The sequence below is a fragment of the Typopeltis vanoorti genome, chromosome 18 (genome assembly GCF_054136105.1).
Source record: "Typopeltis vanoorti isolate ZY-2024b chromosome 18, IOZ_Tvanoo_1.0, whole genome shotgun sequence".
Taxonomy (NCBI): domain Eukaryota; kingdom Metazoa; phylum Arthropoda; class Arachnida; order Uropygi; family Thelyphonidae; genus Typopeltis; species Typopeltis vanoorti.
In genome coordinates, this window is record NC_143566.1 from 64316835 (window position 1) to 64331469 (window position 14635).

General features: G+C 34.9%; 1 protein-coding gene across 3 annotated transcripts in view; it reads right to left on the minus strand.

Moving 5' to 3' along the window:
- The window catches only part of LOC150096721 (uncharacterized protein KIAA2013 homolog), a 401644-nt gene that overhangs the window by 345699 nt on the left and 41310 nt on the right, over positions 1 to 14635 (minus strand). The gene's annotated exons all lie outside the window — the stretch shown is intronic.

The window sequence follows — 14635 nt, forward strand, 5'->3', positions numbered from 1 at the left end:
ATTCTTCTTGCTTGCTGTGCAAGCTCATTAATTGAGAAAGAAGTAATATTTATTTGTCAATAAATGCATGCATTTATAAGCATTCCATTTAGGCTTTTATTCTTGTAGACAGAAGACGTTTTAAGCTTGCATGGCAATAATAGAGCTTTGCATTTGGTATCGAAGGCCGACGCTAGTCAAGCTACCTTGGCTTGCTTGGTTGTGGGAGCATCCAGGTCCTCACTTCAGCACTGTGATTTTGTGCATGCGCATAGCCATTTCCGCTCCCTCCATGTCATTTCACCCTGTTGCTTAAATATGGGCCATCACTGGCTAGAGCTACTAGCCAAAGTAGCTCTAGTCAGTGAGCCAGCCTTTACAAGTGTGCATGTTGCTTGGGAAAATTAAGTTACAACCAACTTTTTATGCCTATGTTATTGACCAGTTCACAAAGAAGAACTGTAGGGTAGAATTTGTATTCAAGTAGCTATATTGAAAAAGATAGAATATCATTTGTAAAATAAATGTTGTATTTGTATGATTAAATGTACATAAATTTCTAAATACAGGTAACCCTCGATAAATTAAATGATTAAATAGATTAAATGTACATAAATTTCTAAATACAGGTAATTTAATAAAAAGGTGGCACACCGTTTGGCAGCTCCTATAGGAGGAGATGACCTTGCTAATGCTTCTGCCTTGGTATCTCCATTTGGGCCTGGCTCCCACTGAAGAGACCTCAATAAAGGTCGAAACTAGTCTGGGTAGTGGCCCTTCCCTTAATGCATAACATTATACATATCTGCAAGATGTGTTTTGCATTATGGGAGATACCGAGATAGGAGTGTTGGTAGCTTGCTCCACCTTTGCAGGGAGTTGCCCGGCATTGCACCACTTTACCCCAGTCCTGAAGATACTTTCAGGCATAAACTTTGTTTGCACACACTTGGATAAAGGATTTAACTAAATTTATTATGGATTCAAAGTTTCCAAAGATAGAATTACTCTACTGTTTTGTAGTAATGCATCAGGTGATTACACGACAAAACTAGTCTTTATTAACCAATCCTCAAATCCTCGTACTATGAAAGATTAAAATATGCACTATTTTATTTTGCCTAAACATTTATGCATTATGTGCAATGAAGTTTAAGTACAATTTGTAATTTTTATACTTTTATACTATGTATTTCTTTCATAGTTTATATGTTTTCTTAACTTACATGAATTACCTGAATTAAATAAAAATATATTTTTTGTTGGATATGTCATTGTTGTTTATATAATTTAAAAAAAAAAAAATTTCGGAACATAACCCTACTTTTTCTATGTGATCTGAGACTCGCATAACATGATTTATATAACGTGGCATTCCTGCGAAACCTAACATCCACTTTATATGAGGGTTACCTATACATAGTCAGTAATTCATTATTTTGCTAATCAGACTTCAATCACACCTCTCATTTCCTGAATGATAACAAGAGCAAGCATGAATTTCAAGACCAGCATTCACCCCTGCACTGTGCACCATGCTGCATACACCTAGTTGATATATCTTAGCAAAGTGAGCACTCATTAACTGAACAATCTCCTTAGCTTCTGACACTCGTGTACCATTTGCATTCAATAAGGTTATTCTTCCACATTCATTCTTTCTTTTGCTTGCAGCATAACGATAAAATTCTTTTGGATTGCCTTTAGCTTGCATGGCCAATTTCTTTTCTCACAATACTTGTTACTTTTCTTGCATGAGCTTTATATTTCATAACTCCTCTCACTCTTATTCTCATGATATTCTTTCCACATCATCATCTTTTTCTTGTGGATCTCTTGCTTGATAAGGCTGCACATCCATTTCGTTCCCAACCTATTTATTCTTCAAACACTAGGGATACATTGAGATACCGCCTCATTTAAGCACTTTTTCAAAGATTCCCATGCATTGCTGACATATTTTCGATTCAGTAACTGATACCATGGGACCAAAGATAGTATTCTACTAAGTCGATCATAATTTCCAGCTTTGTAGTTGAGCATGTAGCCTGTTTTAATCGCAGCTTCAATACAAGTAGATAATACTTCCTAAGAAAGAAGCATGATCACTGTCACCAATTGGTGGTAAAACAGCCATATTCTTGACAGAGATCTCTTCTGATGCTATAAGCAAATCCAACACTCTTTGACCTTGAGTTCCTTCTTTCACATACTGCTTGAGAAAGTTGTCTCGCAACAATTCAATAAATTCCGTGAAGGATAAGAATTTGCTGTTTTAAGGATACTTGTGACATAAGATTGAATGATATATGCATGTAAACACAAGAAAGATATTTAATTAACCAAATATTTCGGTCTGGAAATAGCAGACCATCCTCAGTGATATTACAAGAACAGTGTTAATAAAATACAAGCTAGAATACTAACAACAGATCGTTAAAAATAGAACACGCTGAAATATTTGGTTAATTAAATATCTTTCTTGTGTTTACGTGCATATATCATTCAGTCTTATGTCACAAGAATCCTTAAAACAGCAAATTCTTATCCTTCACGGGGAAAATGCTACCAAACTAACTGGTAAATTAGGAAAACTTTCAGTTATAAAAGGTAGGTTACGAGCAAAGATCAATTTCTTAAAAAAGTGCCGTGACAACAAGATTATTCCCAATTTCGCTAGGAATAAAGAAACAATAAAATCTCTTTGAGCTCATAATATTTACCGGAACACTAGTTTATCTCTAATCCGTAATCAACTTAAAGCTGCTAAACATGACCTTGCTATTCACAGTCATCACATTTCTAATCTGTGCACCTATATTTCCACAAATTTGGATCCACATCTTTCTCACATAGTTCTAAATGTGGCTAAACGTTCTACTCAACGTGCTTATAATAAACTAAGTCAACATCTTAACCGTAAATATGAAGCTCTTTCGTCTAGACAATCCAAGCCCTTCATAACTCCAGATAATTGGATTGTCAATATATCCGGACGTCCTTTGACTGAAAGCGAAACCCTCATCCTGTCAAAAGGACATGATTTTTCTATTGTTCCAAATAGGATACCATATCTAGATTTTTCTATTGTTCCAAATAAGATACCATATCTAGATTTCCCAGTTAACATTGAAAGGAATCTCAATCATCTAACTAGTGATAGAGCTAATGCTCTTTGCCTAGAAGTCGCTTCTTCTCTACTTAAGGCCAAACTTCCTCCTTCCAACATATCTCCTTCTGAAATGAAATCTTTACAGTCCTTGAGAAAAAATAATCACCTCATTATCACCAAAGCTGACAAGGGAAAAGCAACAGTAGTTATGGACTCAGCAAATTACAGAAGAAAACTTTCTCTTTTGCTTCGAGATCGCTCCACATATCAAGAAATTGATTATAATCCAACCAACAGACAACTGAAGAAATTAAATTCTCTCTTAGATGAAGTCATCAGTTTAGATAAAGACACAATTGAAAGACTTAAAACTCATTCTGCAAGACCTCCTAGATTTTATGGCCTTCCAAAAAGCCATAAGATTGACTATCCTCTTCGTCCAATAGTAGATTGTATTGATTCTCCTACTTACCATATAGCCAAATATCTAGCTAAATTATTGAAATCTTACATTGGCAAATCTAATTCTTTTTTTAAAAAACTCCTCAGATTTCTTAGAAAAATTAAAAAATGTCTCATTACAACCTACAGATCTTATGGTTAGCTTTGATATAGAATCTTTATATACCAATGTACCCCTCAAGGAAACTTTAAAATTACTTGCTGACATCTTTCCTCAAGACATTATAAAACTATTCGATTTCCTAATACATTCTGGATATTTCATATGTCAAAATAAATTTTACAGCCAAGTAGAAGGAACGGCCATGGGAAGTCCTCTTTCTCCTGCTTTAGCCAACTTTTATTTAGAATATTTAGAAAAAGTCCTCTTCTCATCTAATTTCCCTCTTTTTGGGACCATCTTTTTGGGTAAGATATAGATGACATCTTTACTATTTGGCCTCACAGCAAAAACTCTTTACCTTCTTTTTTAAACAGTATTAATTCCTTGCATCATCGTATAAAGTTTACTATGGAAATAAAAGAAAACCACCAGTTATCTTTTTTAGACGTTTTCCACTAGCTTTATCATCTTTTGTCAGCCATGTTTCACTAATACCAACAACTTGTGGCCTGGAAGTGCCAACCAAGGCCAAAAACTCCTCCTCCTTGTTCCTAATACTCCTGGCATTAGTGTAGTGTACATGACTTGCAGAAGCCTGTTAGTCCCAACATTACTTTGATGACTTATACTAACTATCCCATTCTGATTTGTTATCCTTCGTACTCGCTTAAGCATATTATACTCATTCATACACTCAACTGCCTCCTTAAAGTCTGCATATCTACCGCCCCCTCAATAAATCTAGTTTCCCTGAGTCTGTACATCCACTTCCACTTCATTCATCAACACTTATTCAAGCCTCCGTACACCAAATCCATTCAAATGTAAACCATCCATCTTATATAAATCTTTTCACCCATCGAACTTACTCCACACATCCACAAATTCAACACCACTCTCCATGCATACCCATGCATAAAGTCATTGGCAATTATGGCCCTCCTTCTAAACACTTCACTGTCATACCGTGGCAAAATACTCACCATCCTAACTCTCTCACTCTTCTCTTTTGCTACCTCAACTAATTCCCTCACATCCTCTATCATTTCCATTTTGTCTTCTTTCAAATCATTTGTTCCTGCCTCGACTATCATTTCTTTCACCCTCTGTGTTTGCGCTCTAATAGACTCGCTGACGTCATTTATGTTTGCACCCAGTTGGTACGATTTCGTCAAACTCTCAACTATCACACCTTTTAATAACGAATCTCCGTACAGCACTCATTCCTTCATTTTATTTACATTTATGAACATTCTCTTATTTTTCGTATCAGACTTTCGGCGTTTATTAGTTGGTACATTCGGTAGACATTTTTGCATACGCTCCAGTTGCCGCTTTGCTCTATGTATCGCTCCGCTCAACCGTGCGATTTCACTACTTGCATCTATCTTACCATTTTCATTATCATTTAAATCATCCATTCGTTCTGTATTTCTACCTTCATTTACACTTTCAACGTCGCTCTCACACCTATCTGGTACTACCTCGCAATTTCTTATCACATCACTATTTTCTATATTCTGACTTTCTTTAACGATATCACTCTCGCCACCCGAAACACGCTTTAGATCCTCATTCTCCTTACACATTCTGCACATATTTACTCCACTATCACCATCTAACCAGACTCCAACCGCTCTTTGCAAAGCATACATCTCACAGACAGCACATTGCATAAACTCTTTTATATCAAAATTCTTAAACAAGCATGGCGACCTGGCCGCCATTTTTTTTTTTTTAATCGGTGCCATGTGGATGCTATCTTATCTTAAAAATAATACTTAACATAACACAGAAAACACACAATAATCACACAGACACACTAAGATACGAAAAGCAACAACACTACGTAAAATTCTAGTATAATTGCCAATGATAATAAAATACTACTGATCTTTTCAGGAGCTCTCAACAAGCCAACGATCATATTAGTGCGACACCTACCGATGAAGGTTTCACTAATGTCAACAATATTAGGCCACATTGTATTCAATAAAGCAACAAATTCAACCCCTTTGTTTCTAAATTTTGTTCCTGGCATTTGTGTATAGACATAATAAATTACCACCTAGCCTATTCTTATAATTAGATATGCAATCTATTTGGTCCTATTCTAGAATTTTCTCTTTTCCCTCCCCAGCCATATTGGGTCTCATACCAAGAAGTAATTTCTCCAGGTTTCTGATGCCAAATGAATTCAAGTGCAGGCCATCATTCTTATACAAATCTTTTCTGCCATCAAAAACACCCCACACATCTAAAAACTCACATCCATATCGTCTACATAGCCTGCACGTGAAATCATTTGATATCATCACCCTCCTTCTTAACTCAGTACTATCATATCTAGGTTGTAATCCTACAATTTTTACTCTTTCACATTTCATTCTCGCTTCTTCCAACAGACCTTTCATAACTTCTCTCATACTATGTTTGTCACCACTTAAATTATTAGTACCTACCAACACTACCATTTTTTTAAATTTCTTTTTTGGTTTTCAATTACGTTTGTTATATTTTTAATTTTTCTCCCGGCAAATTTTAAAATTGAGTCACCATACCATATTACCTCTTTTTTTCTTAGATATTAACTGACTTACCTTGTTGTTATTAATCGTTTGATTTCCATGTTCAGTATTTTCCTGCCTGTTCTTGTTGTCATCCTCTTTCTTATCCTGTCAAAGGTTTAGACAAACGTTTTTCCACCTTTTCCAATTCCCTGGTCGATTTCCTAATAATTTCTTTTAACCAAGCTATTTCCAATGTCAACGTATCCTCAGATAAATTATCATCACTGCAGGTATTCTAGCATTTAAATTTTCTGTTAGTAGTAAATAGCCTGTTTTGTTTTATTTATGATATTCTGCAATTCTTTATAAAAGAATAAAGGTGCATAAGCACTAATTCTGGTGCATAAGAACTGATTATTGTTATATAGTCTCTTAATATTTTGAGTAATTTCTATTATTCTTTTAGTGCAGCAGACATTCAATATTTTTCTTCACAGATTTAAGAATTATAATCATTATACCTGCTTTTGCATTTTTTTTTTTTTTTTGCTCCACCGTAGCTTTGTATATAGTTATTTGTTGCTTTCATACTGTTTGCTTTTACCACACATATCACTAATCTCTCCAGCTTTTCTTTGATCAAGACTTTAAAGTATATCAAATTTAACTTGGACCAGTTACTAAGACTATGTGTATATACAGTTTCAAATATTACCATAAAGTGGATATATTTTGAAGGATGTTGAAGGAGATGCAGAATGTTTAGTTTTATAAAAATGCTGAGAAATATTTTAAATAAAACATAATTTTTTAAGTGTCACAATTTTGAATAACCTTGATTTGGAAACAAATAATGTAAAGTTTTGTATACGATTTTTTTTATTTACATTATAAAAAATAATTTTAAAATAAGGAAGAAAGGAGAGTTTTGGCTATCTTCTATTTCCTCAGCAGTAAAACTCTATAAATTCTATTATTATTACGGCTATTATAGCCTGTTTTTGTTTAGGAGTGTCTCTTATTTTAAATACATTGGCTATTTTTACTCAAAAAAATTTATATACACTTAATCGTCGACTTACGACCGACTTCCATTCTGGCTGACAGCTCGTAAGCCCATCTGGTCGCATATGGGCCATATATTTATTAACAGTATTCTTTAACCTTTCTAATCTTTTTATCATCTTTATAATTTATTTTTATAATCTTTTAAATTTATAATTATGTATATTGTACATAATGTGAAAAATAATACTGTACATACTGTACTGTAAACACAAAAATACAATCTAAAATTAATGTAAAAATTAATACAAATGAAATTTACAAAATCAATTTTAAATCTTTGCTTGTGCTGGGTTGTGGATCGTCAGGGTCATGTTCTTGGGTTAAGGAAGGAGATGTTCTCTTGATGAGGAACATGCTGAGCTTTGTTTGAACAGTTTGTTTCTTTTTTTCTTCATATATCTCACGATAACAACACGCAGCATCTTGAATGATACGTTCAACCTTTGTGAATCGTTCGACATTAGGGTCCATTGCTTCGAAACTGGCGAGAGCTTTATTCAGTTGCGAAAAAGAATCTGATAAACTCTTTGCAGCGAATTTCTTTCTTTTCTGGCTCCTCTTCTTTCTCTTCTTCCTCTCTCACTTTTTCTTCTGACACTCTCTGTGCTTCCAATTCAATCAATTCTTCATCTGAAAGTTCTTATATTTCACAACCTAGCAACTCCTCTACGTCTTCTATTTCACATTCTAATTTAAGATTTTTTGCAAGTTTAACTATTTTTTCTGTAATCACTTCCAGTTCCTCTCCTTTTTGAAATCCTTCAAATGTATTCGCATAACATTTCAGACACTTTTCCCAAATTCCCGACAACAATTCTTTGTTACACATTCCCATGCGGTCGAAATATTCTTGATACACTGAAGAATGTAGTACTGCTTCCAAAAGTCTCACAAAGATAAATCAACATCAGAATTTATCGCTTCGATAGCTTGTGCGAATGTCATTCTGTGGTAGTAAGCCTCGAATGCTGAAATAGCACCCTGATCCATGGGTTGAATGAGAGCAGTTGTTAGGTGGCATAAAAACCACTCTAACATCATGTTGAAGGTCGTCCAGATGAGGAGGGTGGCCAGGGGCATTGTCCATAATCAATAAAATCTTAAAAGGGATACCTCTCTCTGCACAATATTCACGAGCCTGGAGAATAAAGTAGTTCATGAACCAGTCTTCGAACAGTGCTCGAGTCATTCCAGCTTTAGGGTTTGAACGGTAATAAACGGTCAGTGTGCGCTTGTTGATGTGCTAAATGCATGAGGGTTTTCTGAACAATAAATGAGAAAAGGCTTCAGCTTAAAACCTGCGGCATTCCCACCAAGCAACAAAGTCAACGGATCCTTAAAAGCTTTGAATCCTGGCATCCTTTTTGCTTCTTGGTGTATGTACGTACGATTAGGCATGTGTTTCTATTGCAAGCCAGTTTCATCTACGTTAAATATTTGTTCTGGTAGATAACCTTCTTCATTGATTAAAGAGTTGAAACTATCAACGAATTTTTGGGCTTCATCTGCACTTCCCACTTCTCCTGTGACACGTACATTATGCAAAGCAATTTTTTTTTTAAAAACGCTTAAACCATCCAGTACTAGGTACTAGCCTGAAAATCTTCTGCGTAATCGTCTCCAGCACGTGATTTTAAACTCTGAAACAGACTTCCAGCCTTTGCTTGCACTGTGCAAAGGCTCATGGGTGACTTTTTCTGTATTGTTTTTTCCATCCACATAAACAACAATTTCTCCATTTCATGGATGGGTCCCTGTCGTTGTTTGGCTAAAATTGTAGACTTCATAGGTGCGGAACCTTTCACAGCATCCCGAATTTTTTCTTTGTCCTAAGTATCGTCGATACCGTGGAATGTGATAACTTCAAGTCACGTGCTATCTTATTCACTTTCTTTCCACCTTCATACTTCTGGATAACTTTCATTTTACACTCAAAATCAATGGTTTTCTTTGACTTCTTAGCTGGTGTATCTGTAGATTAAGGCATTTCCCTTTTACTAGACATTTTATGGGTAGTATTTCAGTAGAATTTTAATTAATACACCATATGCAACAGATGCTTGAAAGCAACTGAGCGTGTGAGAGATGGTTATTGTACAATAACTATCGTATCCCATAGTTATCGTATGCACAGCTGCCTGATTTATTATTAATTAATTAATTAATTAATTTTTTTTTTTGTGGTCGTAAGTGCAGATGGTCGTAAGTCACATAGGTCATAAGCCGATGACCAGGTGTATATATTTTAGGGCATTATGGGTGAGTACTGAAGGCAATTATAGCAGAATAAAAGAAAAGATTTTGTACATATAGTTTTGCCCACCTTCTGCGCATGTCAGAAAAAGGAGAATCCATTCCGATAATAGGGTAATCAATCTGTCTTCTCGGATGTGTTTGTTTATTATTACAGGTCGGAAAATTTAGCTTTTCTTTTACGAACATTGTAGTTTTTAAAGTGTAACTATTTTGCTTGTATAACAGTTGGAAAAATGTATGTAGAGTATTAACAAAATTAAAAAAGGTATAGCATAAAACAAAATTTAACTAAGTTTATTTGCAAGAAAGTTTTCTATAAAATAAAAATAATTATACAGACAAACAGAAATTTTTTCAAATGAACTTAGATATTCTAAACTTACAGTTGAGAGAACTGAGACACTTTAATGTCCTAAACCGATTATTTATGACTTGTTGTGACTCTTTTAACAAACCCATGCAAAAAAAGGTTGGAAAAAAATACCATTATCAAATCCATTTAATCTTCATAGTCATCTGAATCAGTGTCCGAATCGCCATCACTTTCACTTAAACTGATTGCCAAAGGTTTGCATAATTCTTCGATAATTCCATCAATGTCCCAATACATATTTTCCAATGAGGTGACATGAAAGCAATATTTTCCCCAGTTTTGAACTGTAATACTTTCAATCACCTGTTCTGAAAGCTTAAAAAGTTTCGACATGTCAATATCTCCAGTTATGTTGCGATGGCGAATGAAACTTTTCACTTCTGCCCAAACATACTCAATAGTATTAATATCGCAATGATATGGTGGTAGCCTCACAGCTAGAAATCCATGCTCTTTGAGTTGTGTCAAATTTAAATAGTTTAGTTGTGGGCGAGTTTCTTTTGACCAAATTAAGCAATTCAATTTTTCACATATCTGGGGAATGAGAAATGTTATTTGCAGAGAGCCAATCCATAAGAACTTGCTTCTTATTAGACCAATTTGGAACTTTGTTTGATTGAATAGAGTGATATGAAGCCTTATCAATTATAACAACAGCATTTTTAGGAAGGTTTGGAATCAGTTTTTCTTCTGCCCACTTTTTGAAGATCATAGAATTCGTTTGCTTATGGTAATTGGCTTTGTATAGTAAGTTTGAATTCAGTAAAAAACCCATTTCTCCAACCGACACAAAATTATCATGCGCCGCGAGGCATTTCCGGTTTGTAGCACTCCACATTCTTCTTTATACTGCCAACATTTTCCATAATTTAAATTACTATGAATCCAAGTTTCATCTAGATACACAATCGGTTTTTTTCCCTCCCTGAAACGTCTTATTGCTCTCAAATATTGCGTTCTAGATAAAACAATGTCACTTCACTCCATGATAAGTTTCCTTTTATTCTGGGACTTTTTAAAACAAAATCCGATTTCATGAAGTATTTTCCTTAAAGTTTCTCTTTTCCAAGGAAAATTAATTTTTTCTTTAAGGACAGGAATCAATTTCGGAACAGTTGGCACTCTTTTCTCGACCACATAAAATTCGTGAATAGTTCTTCTTATAACGTCTACATCAAAATCATTCAAAGCTACGGTTTCGATAGTTTTCTTTACTCTGGCGTTTTTTTTTTAGGAGATTTAAGTTTTGGCTTGCCTTCATCTTTTGATTCCCTACGAATTCTTTTAACACTCGATCCCGATACATCCGCAATTGCACTTGCACATTTTATAACTTGAGAAAGGGGAACAAGGAGACGATTCTTTTTCGCAGAATGTCAGCACATTATTCAATATTCTTTTGCAAGAGCTACTGAAACGTTTAACAACAGAACTTGTTGACTGTACTGGATCCATCATACAAATTAATAATAAAAAAATAATGCAAAAATGTGACAACAAAAATCAAGCTAAGTACAGACAGACAAGAAAGCACGTGATTTCGCATGTTGGCGACCAATTCGTACATCCTTCATTTCTTTCTCCCCTTCAGCATGAATTGACTATTCTTGGCAAAACGCCAAGGAGAGATCTACAAACGGTGGGAGAACTATACCTTGGTTTGATACTAGGATGTCTTCAAAAGTAAACCCTTCCCCTTCTCCCCAAAAAAAGTGCCCTTAAACACAATAATATATTGTGTTTAAGGGCACTTTATTTTAATATATATTATTAAAATAAACCCGGGTTTCCGATTTATTCTTCCCACGTCAACCCCCCTACCATGCTCCCTTCCCCCTTATGATAAACAACCTTCAGCAGGAACATGGAATTTGAAGACATCCTAGTATCAAAACAAGGTATGTACAAAATTTTTCCTCCTCGTTTATTCTGCTATAATTGCCTTCAATACTCACCCATAATGCCCTAAAATATATATATAAATTTTTTTGAGTAAAAATAGCCAATGTATTTAAAATAAGGGACACTCCTAAACAAAAACAGGCTATATATAGCCGTAATAATAATAATAGTGTTTAAGAGGAGTAGCATGAAAGTTTTCCCAGAAACAATACCTAGTTTAGGATGAAAAGCCAAACGGCCATATTTTCTGGTGAATTTAATTAAATTAAGGGGATAAAAATCCCTTTACATCCAGTATGCGAAACTTTAAGATCGAAAACTGCGATCTACGAGTTTCATGCCGAAGAACGAATCCAAGCGTAAATGACCACTTGGTAGTACCACACCAAGGCAACTCGAAGCAAAGGTGGAGCAAGATCCCTCACTATCACTGATATTTTCTCATAACGTGAAAACACAGCTTCTAGGAGATGTAATACTGCTTTACATTATGAGGAGAGGTCACTACCCAGACCGGTTTCAACCTTTTTTGAGGTCTCATCAGTGAGCAGGTAGACCTGGATGATATCAAAGTTTAAGTGAAAAGAACTTACATACCTTCACTATATGAATGCCAGAGTGGTGTGCCCATATATATTATATTATAATTAAGATAAAAAGCCAAACGGCTATATTTTCTGGTGAAGTTAATTTAAATTAAGGGGATAAAAATCCCTTATTATTTTACAGCCAGTATGCGAAACTCTAAGATCGAAAACTACGATTTACGAGTTTCTACTAGCAAGTGGTCACTTACGCTTGGATTGGCCGACAGTTCTTTGGCATGAAACTCGTAGATCATAGTTTTCGATCTTAGAGTTTCACATACTGGCTGTAAAATAATAAGGGATTTTTATTCCCTTAATTTAATTAATTTTGCCAGAAAATATAGCCGTTTGGCTTTTCATCTTAATTATAATATAATATATATGGGCACACCACTCTGGCATTCATATAGTGAAGGTATGTAAGTTCTTTTCACTTAAACTTTGATATCATCCAGGTCTACCTGCTCACTGATGAGACCTCAAAAAAGGTTGAAATCGGTCTGGGTAGTGACCTCTCCTTATAATGTAAAGCAGTATTACATCTCCTAGGAGCTGTGTTTTCACATTATGAGAAAATATTAATGATAGTGAGGGAGCTTGCTCCACCTTTGCTTCGAGTTGCCTTGGTGTGGTACTACCAAGTGGTCACTTACGCTTGGATTCGTTGATAGTTCTTCGGCATGAAACTCATAGATCGTACTTTTCGATCTTAGATTTTCGCATACTGGCTGTAAAATAATAAGGGATTTTTATCCCCTTAATTTAATACCTAGTTTAATTCTATTCTAAAAAACATAAGAATAATCTACAAATCACAACTTCCTTTGAGAAAGGAAATCCAACAGCAAATCTTTGGTACATAATTGAGATTTCTTAATTTTCTAAACACTTCTATTCATATACATATTCTCATATCAATCACTACAATTACAACTAAATTAATGTCTATCTGATTAAATGATATGCTCTAGTGAAGCAATTCTTGTTGTTAAACAAGTAATAGGTTTATAAATGTTTGTTGAAAGATTCATTTTTTTGGCAAATGATCTGTGGTAATGATAATAATTACTTCTTTTTAATTTTTTTTGGTTGTAAACTGACTATTTATGACAAAATTAAGGAAAAAATTCTGTCAGTCTGGTTTTAACTATTAATTGCAAAGCCAATTTTCATTTTCTTGACACACTCTCTCTCTCTCTCCCCCCATCCTCTCCACATGGTTCACATCCTCTTCTCCACAATGTTTCCTGTTCCACCAAAAGAATTTGAGCAGAACTTCTTGAATGATTTTATTAGTTTTGTTCTAATGTTTATTCATAGGTACAGATTCTTGGTATCTTACTGCAGAGCTTGCATATTTCACCTTTAGGGTAGATGTTGACAACCCCCCCCCCATCATAAACAATTATTATTATTATGTGACACCTCCAAGGAGTCCAAAGACTCACTGAGAGAGAGCACTTACTCTACGATGTCTCAACCACTCCACAATCCACCAACTACAGTGAACCACATCATCTACTGCCCATCACCACAGTCAATCGTAAACGGCAGGATACAAACCTGCAGCCTTTTGGCTGGAGAGCGGATATGCTAACCACTCGGCATCATAAAACAAAACAAAAATATAACTTATAATTGCATTCAGATATACTCTTAATATGATATAAACAAGACCCAGTTCACATTTCTTACCTTTGATAATACCCAGCTTGTCAGACAGACCTAAATCTTTCTTCTTTGGGCTAACATATACCTCTAGCTTTTCCTAGCAAAAACACAGAAAGACCATCCATAACTTCATCTTCCAAAACACTTAGTGTCCATTTTCAGCTACTAATTCTATACAAATCCCAAATCTGTGCAATCTTAGAGTACAGTTCTCAGTTTTGAAGGGGCACAAAAAATACTTTAAAAATTCTTGATGCTATTTGAAACAGGAGAGGCCAGCATGTCAGTGATCCTTCTTGCATGAACTCATTCCAACCACTTTCACATAAATGGTCTGTTTCTGCAGCTACTCAACAATACAGCAGTATTAAATATTAATATAACAGGTCATATTCATAAAGAGCAAATGAAAATCTCCATAACAAGAAGCAGTTTGTGCAGTGATAGATGAGCGATACCAGTGAAATACCACTGAGAGCATTTCACTGGCTTGTTATATCCAGTAAAAAGAAATAGATTGAATATTATTATTAAAGTAACCTCCATTGAGTCAGAAGACTCAGTGTGGAAGGTCCACACTTAATTGGCACACATCTATCATATTGAGCCTTA